The 14,619-nt window shown below is 40.4% G+C and overlaps 1 protein-coding gene and 1 long non-coding RNA gene across 8 annotated transcripts in view; one reads left to right on the top strand and one right to left on the bottom strand.

Moving 5' to 3' along the window:
- Positions 1 to 14,619, top strand: part of GCNT1 (glucosaminyl (N-acetyl) transferase 1) — a 203,491-nt gene that overhangs the window by 111,462 nt on the left and 77,410 nt on the right. The gene's annotated exons all lie outside the window — the stretch shown is intronic.
- LOC116418449 lies at positions 9,100 to 13,839 on the bottom strand. The gene is made up of 3 exons (XR_004228471.1): positions 13,683 to 13,839; positions 12,891 to 13,020; positions 9,100 to 9,723 (listed from the first exon to the last, which is right to left on the bottom strand). It is a non-coding gene; the product is annotated as an uncharacterized LOC116418449 (long non-coding RNA).

Genomic DNA, 14,619 nt, shown 5'->3' on the forward strand with positions numbered 1-14,619 from the left:
TAAGTAAAAACCAGGCAACTTTGCTCTGTGGAAATATGATAGGAAAAGATAACCTTTCCTCCAGTGATTAATGACATTTATGGTTACTTTCTTGAACTTTAAAAAATTGTGTCACTAGGGATTTTGACAGGGTAAGAAACATTTACTCATTAAAATCGAGAGCTTCTTGGTTTCTCCAGTCTCCTAGGTTCAATAATCCACAGGTCTGTAACTCATAGTGCATATATCCAAGAGTTTTCTGGAGGAATGCCAGGCATGGCTGAAACAGCAATCTTTTGACCATAACTACTGGGGGGGAAAAGCAGCTCTTGCTGTAATCATCGTTCATAAAAACTCTGGAATTTACTTGCACAAAGAGCTCATTGAGAGCTGACAGGTCTGCTACAGCCATTCCTTTCTTTCCAAGGAGGAAGCATCAGAAAAACGAGTGGCCCAGCTTGTGCCATTTCTGCAAAGGGAGTGTTCAAAAGTCGGCGCCTTGGATATCAGCAGGCTTGGCTTCCCAAATGGGTGGAGGTAGCAGTGTGGTCCTGGGGAGAGTGCCCGAGACTTGAGTCAGGGCCTAACTCTGCCAACCAGGGCAAGTCACTGAGCCACGCAGGGCCTCCATGTCCTTGCCTTGGAAATGGACTGGGAAAACAGTAGCATCTCACTTACAGGAGGCTCGTGTTCGTCAGCCAAGAAGATGGAGATTAAATTGTTGAATAAGTCAGAATCTCTTTACCAGTGCTAGTCGCTGTTATTATTTCATTAAGGCAGTGGTTAGAGTTGCCATTTTAGCAGTTTTACAAAAGACTTCCCTCTCACCCCACCCTCAAAAGTCTTCCCCGTAGTGCCAGGATTTCTGTCAACAGAAAAGCAATCTTTCTTTATCCTATTTATCCTCTTCTTGTTTGGACTCTTTTAAAATGCAAGCACCTCCCCAAAGGCATAATACATCAAAGTAATTCATACTAACACAGATGTGGCTTCTCAAATGCTTTGCTTCTCTCAGGAGGGATCGGGTGGTTAAGGATGGATAATGAAAAAAAAAAAAAAAAAGATTGCTAAAAAGTTAGGAAAAGTCATTTTAAAAAGGAAGAATGCCCACAGAATAACAGAATTGCCTTAGTCTTGCAGATTTAAAGGATTAATGGTTTTTGAAGTGAAATGTCGGCAGGTTCCTTTTATATAAAATAGAAAAAAATCAAAGCTGTAGTGGGAGTCTCAGAGTCTCACCCACCATCTCAACCTCACACTGATTCCTCTACAGCCCACAGGCCTCCCTGGAATCCCAGGGCTCTGAGAAACAGTTTGAAAACCACTGCTGGCTTAGCCCGCACATTGCGCAGCAGAGGGAAAGTGACCTCCAGGAAGAGAGATGGAAACAGCCACTCTTCTAACCAAGTGCTGGTGGCCCTACATAAGAACAAAGTAATAATAATGAACATTTATTGAGATCTTACTAATCCAAGGCTCTTTGGGTAAATCATATGCATTATCTGATTTAATCTCCAAAACAACCTTATGAGGTAGGAACTAGTTTCCTTCCCATTTTACAGATGAGGAAACTGAGGCTTAGAGAGGGTAAGAAAGTCAGACTGAAGCCAGTTACTCCCTTCTGTCATACTGTTTTTGAAAAAAACTTTTATTTGTCCCTCTCTGCCCCTTGGCACCACAGATGTGAGCTAGAATTTCTTTAGAACATATATTTAGATTTCAGTAAGAACACACATTGTTTTTAGCCTGGATTGATATTTTAAAAGAGGAAGGAAGAGTTTGAATTAAAATAGAAAGTTCTTTTGTGGGTGTAACAAGTGAGTGAGCATGCAGGCTTAGGCACACGATGAGGTTCTATTTTCCCCCTGTGTTGCCAACTCTGGGTCATTAGTATTTTCTTTTCAAACCTAGCATAAGCTTACTGAATAAATGAAGAGGGGGAAGTTGACATACTGCAACTAACAAAATACCCCACTTTAAAATCTGAAATTCATAGCTGGACCTGGTGGCACGTGCCTGTAATTCCAGTTACCCAGGAGGCTGAGGCAGGAGAATCAGTCACTTGAACCTGGGAGGTGAAGGTTGCAGTGAGCCGAGATCGTGCCACTGTACTCCAGCCTAGGGGACAGAGTGAGAGTCTGTCTCAAAAATAAAATAAAATAAAATAAAATCTGAAATTCCGATGGAAGAATTACTCTGCAAAGCAAAACAACATTAAGTGCTGTTACTAGAAAAAAAGAAAATAAACCTGAAACTAAGCTCATCATGGAAACTTTTAAATGATCTCTAAAAGAGAGAAAGAGAAGGAAAGAAATCCAATGAACAAGGGCATTCTTCTTCTTTCAGTTTAAATGGCGCCAGAGAGAAGTGAAAAATATTTGATTCTCTCACTGGCAGGAACAGATAACCATTTTTGTATTAGTCATCAGCAAAGTCATCATTCACTTGGTTTTAACAGTTTCAGAATTAAGAAATAGTAGTATTTCAAGACTCTGAACATTCTGCTCCAAGATGAGCCAGCTTCTCTTAGAGATAGATGAAAAAAATGCAACAACTGACAGGCAGGCAGCTCATGTTGGTTTTTGAGTTATTCGTCTCATTCTTGTCTATTTGCAAGAGCTTGTTGTATGTTACAGATGCTGACCCTTGGCTTTGGCATTACACATTTTTTTGAATTTTTTTTGTCAGTTGATTTTGTACCTGGCACATTTTCCAGATAAGGGATTTTTATCTGTTTATGTTCAAATATTTCAGCTTTTTTTTTTTTTTTCTCTCAAGTTTCTGGGATTCCAGTCTCTGTTAAGAAGGTGTGCCTCATCTCTAGATTGTACATACTCTAGGTTTTCTTACATGATTTTTTGTTTCAGTTTGCATTTGAGCCTTCATTCTTTTCTTTTCTTTTTAAAAATAGAGATAGGATCTAGCTCTGTTGCCCAGGCTAGAGTGCAGTGGCCCAAATATAGCTCACTGCAGCCTCAAACTCCTGGACTCAAGCAATCCTCCTATCTCAGAAAGCAGCTGGGACTACAGGCACATGTCACCATGCTTGGCTAAATTTAAATTTTTTTGTAGAGATGGGGGTCTCACTATGCAGCTTGGACTGGTCTTGAACTCCTGGCCTCAAGTAATTCTCCCACCTCAGCCTTCCAAAGTGCTGGGATTGCAGGCATGAGCCACTGTGCCCACCTCTGAGCCTTCATTCTTTATGTAATTTATACCATTTTGTATTGTGTGAGACAGAGGTCTACTTTTATTCTCTTTTTGTGACTTTGTAGTTGTGTTAGCATCATTTATTAAATAACCCATTCTTTTTTCCTTGAGTTGAAATCGCACTTTTGTCAAGTGTTAAATTCACACCTGCATGGTGTGGAAGGGGCTTGAAAATGTCCTTCCCTTCTGGGACCCTCACCCCTAGTGGCTTTGATGCCTATCAGAAGATCAGCTGAGGCTGGGCACAGTGGCTCACACCCGAAATCTCAGCACTTTGGGAGGCCGAGGCAGGTGGATCACGAGGTCAGGAGACGGAGACCATCCTGGCTAACATGGTGAAACCCTGTCTGTACTAAAATTACCAAAAAAAATTAGCCAGGCGTGGTGGCAGGCGCCTGTAGTCCCAGCTACTGGGGAGGCTGAGGCGGGAGAATGGCGTGAACCCGGGAGGCGGAGCTTGCAGTGAGCCGAGATTGCGCCACTGCACTCCAGCCTGGGCGACAGAGAGAGACTCCGTCTCAAAAAATAAAAATAAATAAATAAATAAATAAATAAGTATTTACACATATATTGAGATATCTTTCTGGATTCTCTATTCTGTTCTACTAACCTATTTATGCCTCCAAAGTACTATGTGTATTTTATCATAATGCCTTTTTTAAGGTGCCCTCCCCAATTACTGTTCTTTTCCCTATCTTCTTGGCTATTCTCAGGCATTTATTGTTCTATAACAATATTAAAAATCTTACTGGTGTTTGTGTTAGACTGATAATGTGCGTCCCTCAATCCCTACGATATGACTACTTCCTAGTCCATTGAACCTGTGAATGTTACGTTATATGGCAAAAAGGACTCTGTAGATGTGATTAAAACTAATTATTGTGAGATAGGGATATGATCCCAAATCATTCCATGGATTCTAAGTAATCACAAAAAATCCTTATAACAGGGACAAGGGGAGTCAGAGGCAGAAAAGAAGGTGCTGTGATGACAGAAGCAGAGATCTGAGTGACTCATTTTGAAGGTGGAGGAAGGGGTCACAGGCCAAGGTATACAGATACCAGGAGCAGCTGAAAACAGAAGGAAATTGATTATTCCCTCAGTCTTGCTGATACCTTGACTTTAGCCCAGTGAAACTGATTTTGAACTTTTGACTTCCAGAACTGTAAGAGAATAATTTTGTGTTATTTCAAAGTTACTAAGTTAGTGGCAATTTGTTACAGCAGGAATAGGAAATTAATAGTGTTGAAATAGAATTTATGTTGCATTTATATATTAGTTTTCTGAAAACTGACACTTTTATAGTATTTGTTTTTCCATTCAAGAACATAGTTTCCTTTCCTTTGTTCAGATCCTGTTTTACTTTCTTCAATAAAACTGTGTGTGTGTGTGTCCATATGGGATTTGCTTTTTCTTGCTAAATTTATTCTGAAATATTTTATGTTTTACCATTGTTGTGAAGGAAATATTTTTCCATGTTTCTACTTCTATGGACTTCTTGTTAAGATGTGGAAAAAGCTGACCGGGCGCAGTGGCTCACGCCTGTAATCCCAGCACTTTGGGAGGCCGAGGCGAGGTCAGTTAGAGACCAGCCTGGCCAACATGGTGAAACCCCATCTCTACCAAAAAATACAAAAATTAGCTGGGCATGGCGGCATGTGCCTATAGTCTCAGCCAATTGGGAGGTTGAGGTGGGAGAATTGCTTGAACCCAGGAGGTGGAGGTTGTAGTGAGCAGAGGTCGTGTCACTGTACTCCAGCCTGGGCAACCCTGTCTCATAAAATAAATAAATAAATAAAAGATATGGAAAAAGCTATTAATTTAAAAATACTTAAGATAACTGTGTTATCTTAGTATTTTATTTCCTATAGTAGCTTTTTACCAGAGTCACTTGAGTGGTTTTTTTGGTTTGTTTGTTTTTGTTTTTGTTTTAACAATCACACCATGAGAAAAGCAAAGTGTTTTATTCTTGTTTTCAAATGTTGGGTCAATTATTTAATACTATTGTGTTAATGTGATTGAAATCTCTTCTAAGCCAATGTTTAGTCATGACGATGGTGAGCATTCCTGTGTAGTTTCTGTTCAATTCCAATGGCTTTAGCCATTTGTATGTATATATACATATATACACAAAATGTATATATACATTTTGTGCTTTGGGATACTATTGGCTATTGGTTTGGTAAATAGCCTTTTATATTAAACAATTTCTTTAACTCTTATTTTATTCATTAGGTATGGCTGCCATTTTATCAATTTTTTATTTTATTTTATTTTTTTAGACAAGGTCTCATTATGTTGCCCAGGCTCGTCTCAAACTCCTGCCTCAAATGATCCTCCAATCTCAGCCTCCCTTATAGCTAGGATTACAGGTGCATGCCACCATACCCAGCTTTACAAAATAAAGTGTAAGTGCATAAAGATATGATCATACATCCTCCTTCAAAATATGGTATAATAGATTATACTGATAAACTTCCCAGCACTGAACCACCCATATTTTTGTGGAAGAAGTCATGGTCTATCTTTTTTTTGATATGTTACTGGATTCTAATTAGAAATGTTTTATTTAGATTTCTTGAATCTATATTCATGAGCCTGCCTATAATTTTCAATTTTGTCTTATTTTTATCAGTTTTGATTCAGTTTATTTTGCCTTTATAAAGTGGATTGGGAGCTTTTCATCCTTTTCTATGGCTTACAGTAATTTAAGTAAAAGTAGTGTTGTCAGTCCTCTAAAGGTTAGATAAAATTCAGCTAGAAATTCATGGGCTTGGTGACTTTTCAAAATTTGTATTTTCCTTCTCTTCCCTGACCCAATATTCAACACCTGGGGTTTTCTGATATCATGTGAGTATTTTCATTCTAGAGTGTCATTTGAATTATTCTTATAAATCTTCCATTTCAAGAGCCCTTGTTTACACTTACCTTATCTTCAGTCAGAATCTCTCCATCTCTGCAATATGTGTATATACATGTATAAAGGTTCATTGCTTACCAATCACTCTTCTATATCTTTTCTTATATTGAGATTTATAATATATTCTAATTAATTTGATGTTTCATTAGTCTCTTCCTGAGTATTTTCCTCAAATAGAGTACATTGCCAATATAATGATTTACTCTCTTTTACATCTTCTTGTATTTATTTTCTTTCACTCTCATCAACTAAGGAAATAATTGCTGGGCATGGATCTTTGGGTGGCAGTCCTTTTCTCTTAGTATTGTGTGAGGATATGTCACTGTTTTCTAGTTTCCAGTGTTTTAGGTGTGAGGTTTGATACTGCCTGTCTAATATTTTTTTTCCCATTGCAGGTAACTTGTTCATTCTTTCTGGAAGACTGTAAGATTCTCCTCAACCTTAGAGTTCAAGGTTTTTATTGGGATTTGGGTAAACATGTGTATTTTCTCAGCAACACAGAATTCTCCTAATGACTAATGATGTTGAGCATCTCTTCATGTGTGTATTGGCCATTTGTGTGTCTTCTTTGAAGTGATTTTAATTAGTTTATTTGCCTTTTTATTGTTGATTATGCTTTTGTTGCTCATTTGAATCCATGGCTTCCCACCATTTTCTGGATTTCTTTTCTTTTTTTTTTTTTTTTCAGACAGGGTCATGCTCTATAGCCCAGGTTGGACTGCAGGGGTGCACTCTCGGCTTACTGTAACCTCTGTCTCCCTGGCTGAAGTAATCCTCCCACTTCAGCCTCCCAAGGAGCTGGAATTACACATGTGCACCACCACACCCAGCTCATTCTTGTATTTTAGTAGAGGTAAGATTTTGTCATTTTGGCAAGGCTGGTCTTGAACTCCTGACCTCAAGTCATCTGCCTCCCTCGGCCTCCCAAAGTGCTGAGATTACAGGCATGAGCCACCACTCCTGGCCAGGACTTTTTTTTGTCATGAGTCATCACTTCAGATTTTTGAAGAGAATGTACAGCAAATGATGAGGTTCTGCATATGTCATAGTTCATGATGGTCACCAAAGGAGTGATTTTACCTTTCATGTTTATATTTTATCAAGAGTTGAAAAAAAAGTACTTTATGACCTCAAGGTAGAATGGCAATCTGATATTTGAGGCTGAGTGAGAGGACAACATTAATTCTCAGAGCTCTGAATTACATTTTGAAAAGATTGCTCTGGAAAGTTCTTGGACTCTAAGGGAGTCAGGGTAGAAGTGGGTAGTACAGTTAGTAGTACAGTTAAAGATCTATTCTAATAATCTAGCTGATAGATGAAGGTATTTGGATCATAGCAATCGTGGAGAATAGAGCAATGGTGATTTGCTAGAATGAAAAGGACTTGCCATTAGATTGAATGTGGTAAAACAGAAAGAGGAGTCAAGGAAAACTTGAAAGTTATTGTCTTGAGAAACTGGAAAAATGAAATTTATTTTTTGTTTAAGACAACTTCAGGAAAAATAGTTTGGGGGAAGAATCAAGAGTTCTGTTTTAAACATGTAAAATATGAGATTTCTATTAGATAACCTAATGGGGATATTGAGTAAGCAGCTGGATCTCTCAGCTAGAATTCAATACAAAAGTATAGATTAGAGATAAAAATTTAGAAAAAGTCATCAGGTAAATGGCATTTAAAGTCATGATCCTGTGTGAGATAACCTGAGGAATGAGTCTTAATATAGAAGGGAATTGGCCAGGCACAGGGGCTCACGCCTGTAATCCCAGCACTTTGGGAGGCTGAAGCAGACAGATCACTTGAGGTCAGGAGTTTGAGACCAGCCTGGCTGAGATGGTGAAACCCCATCTCTAATAAAAATACAAAAATTAGCTGGAGGTGGTGACACAGGCCTGTAATCTCAACTACTTGGGAGGCTGAGGCAGGAGAATCACTTGAATCCAGGAGGCAGAAGTCGCAGTGAGTGAGCTGAGATTGTATCATTGCACTCCAGCCTGGGTGACAGAGCAAGATTCTGTCAAAAAAAAAAAAAAAAAGCAAGAAAGCAAGAAAGAAAGAGAGAGAAAGAGAGAGAGAGGGAGGGAGAGAGATAGAGGAGAGAGAGAGAGAAAAGAAGAAAGAAAGAAGGAAAGAAGGAAGGAAGGAAGGAGGGAAGAAGGGAGGGAGGGAGGAAGGAAGGAGAAAGTAAAGAAAAAAAAGAAGTGTCAATTAGGTCTAGGGTAGCTAAGAGGTAGAGTCAGTTGATCTGGAAGTCATGAGTAGAGTTAAGGACTGTTTGGCTGCCATGGTGACAATGAAAATCTAATTGGACTGGGATCAAGAGAGAAGTAAAGATTTTTTTCTTCTTTTAAGAACATTTCCTTTTATTTTTATTATTAATATTTGGATTTCAAATAATTTTAAAATCATTATCTTAATACCAAAATACAATGATATTCTGGTAGGTTAAGAAGTTAAATGAGTGCTGAATATTCAAAACACTTAAATAAATCTGTTATTTGAAGAAACTACAAACATACTTCACTGAACCAAGTGTAAAACAGACTTGTGGAGTTTGCCTTGAAATATTTGTATAGCAAAGTGAGTAGTTCTACTCTGAAGGACAGCAAAGAAATGGGGTAATAATTGGTAGTGATGAGTGGAGAATGTTTTTTAAGATGGGAAATATTAGAGCATATGCAATAGAGAGATAAAAATTGATGGTACAGGCCAGGTGCAGTGGCTCACGTCTGTAATGCCAGCAATTTGGGAGGCCGAGGCGAGGGAATCACCTGAGGTCAGGAGTTGGAGGCCGGCCTGGTTAACATGGTGAAGCCCTGTTTCTACTAAAAATCCAAAATATAGCTGCGTGTGGTGGCGCATGACTGTAATCCCAGCTACTCAAGAGGTGGAGGCAGGAGAATTGCTTGAATCCAGGAGGCGGAGGTTGCAGTGAGCCAAGATCATGCCAGTGTACTCCAGCTTGGGCAACAAGAGTGAAACTCTGTCTCAAAATAAGTAAGTAAGTAAGTAAGTAAATAAGTAAATAAATAAATAAATAAATAAAGATTGTACAACAGCCAGATGGAGACAACTGTTGGAGCAATGCCTCTATTAGTCTAACGAGTATCTAACTCACAAGTGGCAGGGTTGACCTAAGACAGGAACAGATGTTTCTGCCAGAGTGGCAGAAAGAAGCCAGAGTGGCAGAAAGAAGGGAAGCCCTTAAGTAAGTGTAAAGAAGCAGGGAGATTGTTTGCATCAGGGTAGGTGTGTGTTCCTGCACTTGGTCTTCCAATTTGGGCTCCACTGTGTCCTTCCATTCATCTATCGAATTGTTTTGTTCAGAAATCATGGTCTTTTACTCTTCAGAGCAGTTTGTGTGCTACCCTGGAATCTATCCTTTGTGCTCCTATTACTTCCAGAGTCAAGATACTGTCTTCCTCCTGCAGCAGTGCTATTTCTCTGGGCGTATGTTCTATTCATTTGTGTTGACCTTCCCTCTGAATGTTGGCTCCTTCAGAAAACTGCAGCCTCTCAGATGAGTTGTAGTTTTCTTTGTTGGCACTTTGGGATAAGAGCTTGTGGTTTGGGTACTCTAAACGGCAGGGCATTCAGCAAACGTTACTTCTGTTCACCTGTGGTACAAAGGCAGTCAGGTGTCAGTTCCTGCTGAGGAACCCAGAGCAAGATTCTCTCCTCTCACTCTTTATTGATTGATTGATTGATTGATTGATTGAGACAGATTTTCACGCTGTCACCCAGGCTGGAGTGCACTGGTGCGATCTCGGCTCATTGCAACCTCTGCCTCCCAGGCTCAAGCGATTCTTGAGCCTCAGTCACCAGAGTAGCTGGGATTACAGGGACGTGCCCCTACGCCTGGCTAATTTTTGTTTTTTTAGTACAAACAGGGTCTTGCCACGTTGCCCAGGCTGGTCTCAAACTCCTGACTTCAAGTGATCTGCCAGCCTTCCAAAATGCTGGGATTACAGGCGTGCACCACCATGCCCACTGTGCCCTCACTCTTATCTTCTTAAAGGATGGGGGGTAGGGAAACCTCAACCCACCCATTGCCTAGCCTTTCCACATCTTGGGCTTCAGGAAGAACTGACACATTTGTGTTGGTTCAAATACCTGGCCAGGCTCTCATTAGGATCCCCTTTTTACTTGGTCCTTACTAGGTGCTCTTGCACAGTGATACTGACAGTTGTCCAACCCATGGGACCCTATAAGCTGCCAGGACATTGCCTGCTTCCAGTACCTGAGAAGGTCCAGTAGCCATGTTACTAAGGAGGGTCAGTAGGCAGAGAGCAGTTGCTCCTCCACCTCCTTGACTTATAATGATAAGCCTATTATAAGTCAAAAATGCATTTAATACACCTAACGTATCAAACGTCATAGCTTAGCTTAGCCTACCTGAGTATGTTTCCATACTCAGAACTCTTGTTAGTCTGCAGTTGGACAAAACCATCTATAATACAGTGTTGAACATCTCATGTCATGTATTGAACACAGCACACTAGAGTACAGTATCGGTTGTTTACCCTCGTGATCGAGTGGCTGAGTGGGAGCTATGGTTCCAAGATCAAGATACCAGCAGATCTGGTGTTTGATGAGGCTTACTCCCTAGTTCTTAGAGCAGCAACTTCTAACTGTGTCCTCACATGGTGGGAGGGGCAAATTAACTCCCTTGGACCTATTTTATAAGGGCACTAATCCCATTTGTGAGGGCCCTGCTCACATGGCCCAACTACCTCCCTAAATGCCCCACCTCCTAATGCCATCAGCATAGGAGTTAGTATTTCAACACAGAAATGTTAGGGAGACACAACGTTCAGACCACAGCAGATGATTATTTAAAACACGGAAAAGTAGTCATGAGAAAATAAGTATTTACTGAATATATAAAACATGCCACATACTGGGCTAAGTACTTTACATCCATGATCTTATTTAAATCTCTTAGAAACCCCAAGATAAGGGAGTAGACTGTCCCTATTTGATACAGGAGGAAACTGAGGCTTACAGCAGTTTGGAAAGTAACTTAAAGTCACATACAGTTGCAGAAGCCAGATGAGGAAGTTGGTCAGTTTCAAAACCTGTGCTTGACCACTACACTACTTTCAGCACAGCACACAGAGGAAATCTAATGGCATGCCATGATTACAGTCATTTAATACGGAGACAAGTAAAGACTCATAATAGTTCATAATAGTCACTCTGTCAGGGTGGTGCAATTTTGTTTCGTTTTCCTCTGTTTTCCAAAACTATGCTTGAGGAAACGTTTTCCTAGTGCAAAGCTTTTCATTGGGATGGTACTTTTCTTTAAATGGAAGGAGACTAATTTTACCATTTAAAAAGTGGTATTTATTTTTAAAAAATAAAAGAAATTCCTTTTCAATAATAATGAGATGGGAAACCTGGCCATGTGTTTTTCCTGCGCTTTTGCACATTCTCTCTAGGACTTTTCTGTGGTCATGGAATAAGAAAAGGCTTTTGGTTGCCTTGTTTGGAATGGGTGAGGCTTTACTTCATTCTCCACCTGAGACAGTAGTTTACTGCACGGGGCATTTTGTTTGCTGGGAAAAGAATTCATGTATGAATCATACCACTTAACATTTCCCTGCCAGCACTGTGTTGCATCTTTTAATGTGGCATATTCTTTTTTGTTGTTGTTCTTTTCTATTTTCGTTGTTGTTCTTCTTAAAAATGACAACTAACTTTGTTAAAAAAAATTTATGTTGAACAATCTCAAAGTTACAGACACTTTGCAAGACAGCACAAAGAACATTTTTCCCTGGAAACAGTTGATAGTAAGTTGACTACCTTGGATAGTAAATATTTCTCCTGGATACGTTAGTGTGTATTTCCTAAAAACAGGACATTCTTTTACAGCAATACTATTTTTAAAATATGCAAGTTAACACTGTTGTATTACAGCATTTTAATCCTCAGACCGCATTCAAGTTTCATCAGTAGTCCAGTGAATCCATCACAAAGGATCCACTTGAGAATCTTTTACTGCATTTAGTTGTCAATGATTTTAGTCTTCTGTCTGCAATGATTACTTTCTCTGTCTTTCCTTGACTTTTCTGACTTGGGTGCTTTTGAAGATTACGGGCCAGTTATTATGTAGAAGTCACTCAATTTGGCTTTGTCTGATGTGGGACTCAATTCATTCAATTCATGCATCTTTGGCAGGAATTTCTCAAGTGACCCTTAATACTTTTTTTGTTTTTTTGAGACGGAGTCTCGCTCTGTCCCTCAGGCTGGAGTGCAGTGGTGCCATCTCGGCTCACTACATGCCGCCTCCCGAGTTCACACCATTCTCCTGCCTCAGCCTCTCAAGTAGCTGGGACAACAGGCACCCGCCACCACGCCTGGCTGGTTTTTTATATTTTTTAGTAGAGATGGGGTTTCACTGTGTTAGCCAGGATGGACCCTTAATACTTTTTATTTGATCCTATCGGGGTGCACAAATTCAGTTTTCCCATGACGGCTGATAATTCACTTTGATCATTGGTTAAGGTGCTGTCTGTCTCTCTTCTCCATTAGGAAGTTATTCTTTTTCCTGCTATCATTAATATATACTTTATGTGGGAGGTTCTATGTAAATATTCCATTCTTCCTCAAACTTTCCATATACTAACATTGTTAGGACTCATAGTTTTCTACTTTATTTAAGGGGTTATAATCCATTACAACAGTGATTCATTTTGATGTTGAAGCTGGTTTCTGTGTCCTTTTGATATATCTCTATCATTTCCTTGCTTTCTGACACAAAGTTCATACTCAGGTTTCCTACCTCAGTCCTGGAATCAGGACTTGAATCCTGGAATTCTTGGAAACTCTCCAAGAAGCCCTGGTTTCTTTTAGTGGAGAATAGTATCTAGAAGAGGCAATCTGGGCTGTGTTTATTACTGTGAGAGATTCTCCTAGTAGACAAAGTTGGAGGATATATGTAAGTATATAGCTACATAAACATATATGAAGGTATATACATATATACACACACACATATACATTGTCATCTATATTTTTAATCTATCTGTATTGAAAACCATAACTTCACCCCAATAGTTTTCTTTTTTCCACATCTGTGACTCTGAACTCCCAACAGTTAAGAAATCTGGCTCGCATTATCCTTAAGTCTCCTTATTTGCTCAATCCCCCTGTAGGAAGCCAGTATCCCATCAGAGCCACTGTCCCCCTTTCCCCTCACACACCCTCCTTACCCTGTCCTTGCTCTGACCTGCCACCACCACTCCTCAGAAACTGTCCTTACCCCACTTTGACTCAGTCCGTGACATGCTGCTGACTCCCACCTGGACATCGTCCTCACCCCATCGGGGTTCTGGTTCCCTACCCAGGGCTATGTTCCATGCAGTTCCCCTCTTTGCCCCCTTGGGCTGTGACTCCCTACACAAGGCACTTCCTGCTGTGGTGGTGTCATCCTTACCCAGCAGGGTCTCCAGGTCCCCATACCAGTTTGCAGGCATCTTCCTTGGACTCTACACCTATGCTAGGCTGTCTCTCCATGGGGCTTCCCTCCTCATGATGCTGGGGTTCCCACCCCCACCACAGGCACCCCACTTACCTGGAAGCCCTTCTTATCTACTTAGGCTGTCTGATACACCACGCTGTCCTCAATCATGAATACCCTCCTCGCCCTCTTCAGGGGAGACACCTATCCTGGGCCACTACCCCTACTCCCGAGTGACCAACTTTCTCTGCCCTGCTGAATGGCACTAGGACTGAATTGTTCCAGTAGAAAAGGGAAGAAGACAAGCAGAAAGAGGAAAAGAAACATGATGTTTCGTTTGAGCCCTAAATCATCACCATGACCAACCCTGAGTCAGCACTTAAATTGACAGGAGAGTTGGCTTCTGATCAAGTATATTTTGGCAGCCACCTCTGGGCAAGTAGCTAAAGGCCTACGTAATAAAGATCCTCAGGGGACGGGGCCTCCAACTGGAAGTGAGGAAGCCCGGAGTCCAGTCCTGACCCTACCTTTTCCAGCAGTATTGTTGTTCTACCTCTAGTCTTTTGTAGTATGGGGTGATAAGGAAATACAATAATCAACAAATAAGATGCCTGATAAGACTACCTTTCTCCAAATATATAATGTTGTTGTGAAGAGGAAGCACAATAAGGTGTTTTGAAATGTCTTGAAAACCATAAATATCTAGGCAAATGTGACATTTTTATAAGAAAAATATTTTGTCAGGAAATATTAATATAATGGGAATTTTTATTAGGGCAATCCTATTATTTTTATGACTTAAAAAATTGATGTGAATAGGCCGGGGGCAGTGGCTCATGGCCGTAATCCCAGCCAGCACTTTGGGAGGCCGAGGCAGGTGAATCGCTTGAGCTCAGGAGTTCAAGACCAGCCTGGTCAACATGGTGAAATCCCAGTCTACTAAAAATACAAAAAAGTAACCGGGCATGGTGGAGGGAACTTGTAATCCCAGCTACTGGGGAGGCTGAGGCAGGAGAATCACTTGAACACTGGAGGTAGAGGTTTCAATGAG

Source organism: Piliocolobus tephrosceles, chromosome 14, assembly GCF_002776525.5.
Source record: "Piliocolobus tephrosceles isolate RC106 chromosome 14, ASM277652v3, whole genome shotgun sequence".
Taxonomy (NCBI): Eukaryota; Metazoa; Chordata; class Mammalia; order Primates; family Cercopithecidae; genus Piliocolobus; species Piliocolobus tephrosceles.